General features: G+C 30.8%; 1 long non-coding RNA gene across 1 annotated transcript; it reads right to left on the bottom strand.

The window, feature by feature from the left end:
• Positions 1–1,548: 1,548 nt before the first annotated feature.
• On the bottom strand, positions 1,549–3,486 carry LOC119790762. Its single transcript, XR_005281771.1, has 4 exons — positions 2,679–3,486; positions 2,529–2,592; positions 1,939–2,075; positions 1,549–1,642 (listed from the first exon to the last, which is right to left on the bottom strand). It is a non-coding gene; the product is annotated as an uncharacterized LOC119790762 (long non-coding RNA).
• Positions 3,487–3,749: the final 263 nt, after the last annotated feature.

Below are 3,749 nucleotides of genomic sequence, written 5' to 3'. Positions count from 1 at the left end.
CACGACTACGGCAACCCGGATAGGTCATCTCTGCTGTCATATGAACTGAGAATGGGACGTGTTATTATCGTCAGAGTGGAGTCACAATGAATCAGTTGTCATAAAAAAATATATTTAGACTTTTTTATATGAGTTTGCGTACACAACAAATCATTTGAATCTTTTGATCATGTTATTGCTTTGCTATATTTTATTATTTGTAAAAAATACTACATAAAAATATTACTATTAAGCAGTAGTAGTATTTTTATGCTGCATAAATAAACAAAATCAACCAGCAGTGGATTTTTTTTCCCATTTTGAAAGGTAAATAAAAACAAACTAAAGCATAATTAATGCATAATCTGTCGATAGAACATTTAACTGTGCACTTCACCCTTAGCAAAAAGTACTTTATTCAAGTATACTAAAAGTACACTAGTTTCATACTTAAAATCAGGCAGTGCACTTAGAGTTTATATATATATATATATATATATATATAAATATATATATATACTTAACAATAGTATAGTCAAGTGTACTTGACTTACACTGAGAAGTATAAAAAGTGTTTATACTTTTAAAATATATATATATTATACTTATAAAAGTAAACTTAAAAATGCCCCGATTTAGTATACATCAAGTATACTACTTTTTGCTAACCCTGCTGAAAAATAAATGTGCTAAGTGTACTAAAATTTAGCATACTTTTGTGTACTTGAAGGCACACTAATCATTACTATACTTTAAGTGTGTTTATGATTAGTTAACTTGAAGGATGCTATTTTGGAACAACTAATTTTGTACTAAATATATTTTAATTGTAATTAAATTGTGGACAAGCTCAACTTGAAGTGTATTTAGTGTACTTTGATGTGCTAAAGTGGAACAACTTAAAGTATATTTTGTATACTTTAAGTATATGAGTTTATATGTACTAATATATGCTTAATTAGTCAAATTAAAGTGCACTATGGTTGTATTATAACTACATTAAAAATGATTTGTTAGTGTCTTAAAAATATATAAGCTTTATACTTTTAATATACTCTTACTGTGGTAATAATATGCTTAATTATACTGTTGGCTTATTCCAATTACTAAAAAAGCATACTTTGCAGTTAATAGTAAATATACTTTATCATTACATTGCTATACTACTTTCTACCTTGCACATTCTTGCAAATGTATTAACAGTATACTAAATGCTGAAAGACTTGTGGATATACTTCCGTGCAGATGAAAAAATATACTTTAATGTATTTGAAACATGTCCAAATTATAGTACATTACAAATAATATAACTTGTACTATCTCAGAATGTATAAACATTTACATATCGACGTTAACCATTTTCATTATAAAACTTACAACACATTTTCAAATATTGGTACTTTAGTACACTTTGTAGAAATATGTCAATTTCAGGCAGCAGACCTAAACATTACAAATAAACTTTAAAGAACGCAGAGGAATACTGAACAATGAAAAACAACATTCCTTATTATTGCACCCCTAAACCCTCCCACCATACAAAAACACGCCCACCACACATTATTTTCCTTTTTTTGGCTGAACTGCTCATTGTTACATTTTCGTCTGATGGCCGTGCGCACATCAGAGACACTTGTCTACGGAAACTCCAGAAGAACAGCGTCTGTTAACCAAACAGAGAGATACTGTAAATTCATAGTATTTTTGAGCAGTACATCAGAAAAGTCTGACAAATTGTATCAGTATGATATACCAGGGTCCATAAGTGCACCAGAAAAAAAATTGTCCATTTCAGTTGAATTTAAATAAATCTGATGCATCAAGTGGTTTTATCAGATCTGATCAAAAAAATTAAACAAAGTAACAACAAAAATTGTCAGAGATCTCAGAAAAGAAAAAAATTATGAATCCGCAGAAAGAAAGGGAAGAAAAATCCTTAAGTTTCCTTGTTTTTCCTACCACCCTCCAGGGAACCGGATGGCATTCAAATTGGGAACATCCTGCATCAACATCTCTGGTGGAGTCTAGTCCAGTCCATACAATGAACTGCTCAGCTGTAACAGCAGATTCTGCAACTATGTAAAAAAAAAAACAGCCTGCACACAAATGTGCAGAGCAATTACTTCAATTGGAAAATAAATCATGTAATCACCATAATATAAATTGGTTTTTACCACATTTATACAGACAAAAATATAAAGTAAAATTATCAATTTACATGTGGTTCACTGTCTAAGAAATCATTATGGTCAGTAGTCAATACTTGTATCTGGAAAAAACAATCCAGGACACCTATGAAGGGTTAATTTTACGTTAACCCCTTGTGGGGGTTTTACAGCAACATCACACAAGATGTAGCTAGCTTGAAAGTGCATTTTCTTTTTTAGAAGAGCACATGGGGGGTGTGTTAGCCTCCTTCTCACTGTGCTAATGCATTCAATAAATCAAAAGAGCTAGTAAAATTACATATATTACAAAACATTATATCCTGACTGGTTTTACATCTCAAAAAATATATATATTTCATTCACAGGTTCATGTGAACTCACCAGGATATTCTTCAACACAATAATACAGCAAATCTTCCTGCTCAACCGATTACATCTCCTGTTTCTACAATACAAATATAATAATCAAAATCGCGTTTTATACAGATATCTTAAGATTTCAAAACCAAATGGGAATGTTTTGAAAGTTACCTCTCTCCATGCAGACCAAGGCCTTAAAAGAAAAGCACGCTAGCTCTGAGCAGGGAGGAGCCGTGACTAACTGCTGTGCAGGTGTGGTGCATTCAAAGTCTATGGGAATTCTGATATCAGTACTGAACCAAAAACTCCCCAAGACTAAAATTCTTGGGGAGCTACTACTTTACAGACATCAAGGCCAAACAACCTCCACATATCACTCCTATATGCATGAAGTGCTGTCAGCGACTTTTAAATATGTGCACTCACCAATTGGTCTTGTTTGCAGTAGCCCTGCTTTGATCCATTAAACAATACTAATGAAATGTTCTTTTTTGAACACTTGAGACAATTGTAATGTGTTAAGTTTATTTCTTTTGCATTTGGCCAGTATTAACTTTTCTGTTGCAATGTGGGTTATGCTATTTGTTAGATCATAATGTAGCACTGCACCAGCTTTAAACCACTTGCTTTTCAGCAGAACACACATTTTTGTGCACCTGTACTTTTGAAGTGAACATTTAGTGTTTTGTTCAATGTGGTTTTGTGTGTAAGATGTATTGTATCATATTTCTTTTTCAAAACTTATTAAACATTACATAACAACTGCAATAATTGCTATCTGTGTACTTTACACACAGCACAAAATTGCATAATAGGGTTTAAGTGCATTTTTGTAGTTATACTATTGAACACTTTCCAAAAGAATTACCTGAAGTACAAGCGTATATAACTTCACTTCATAATTAGATTCAAATGTAACTTAAAATGCACTCAAACTTAATATTACAGTGTCGATATTAAAATGTGTACTTTTAAAATATGCTTTCAATGTACGTTACAATGACAACTTTGAGCATACAATTTAAAATATAGCAAAAATATATGTAAAAACAAATTTAAAATAAGTACACTTTAGAAATTACACATAACTTTCACTTAAAGTATACTTTTTTAATAATATATTTCTATAAAGTGTAACATAGTGTAATTATGTTAAAGTGTGTTAAAAGTATTAGCATGAAAGCGTAATGTTAGTATACTTTTTATATATTTACAAAAAGTACAATTTGTCTAAGTACATTT

Source organism: Cyprinodon tularosa, unplaced genomic scaffold, assembly GCF_016077235.1.
Source record: "Cyprinodon tularosa strain WSP-4 unplaced genomic scaffold, ASM1607723v1 ctg37, whole genome shotgun sequence".
In the NCBI taxonomy this organism is placed as follows: Eukaryota; Metazoa; Chordata; class Actinopteri; order Cyprinodontiformes; family Cyprinodontidae; genus Cyprinodon; species Cyprinodon tularosa.
This window is presented reverse-complemented; position numbering and strand designations above follow the sequence as displayed.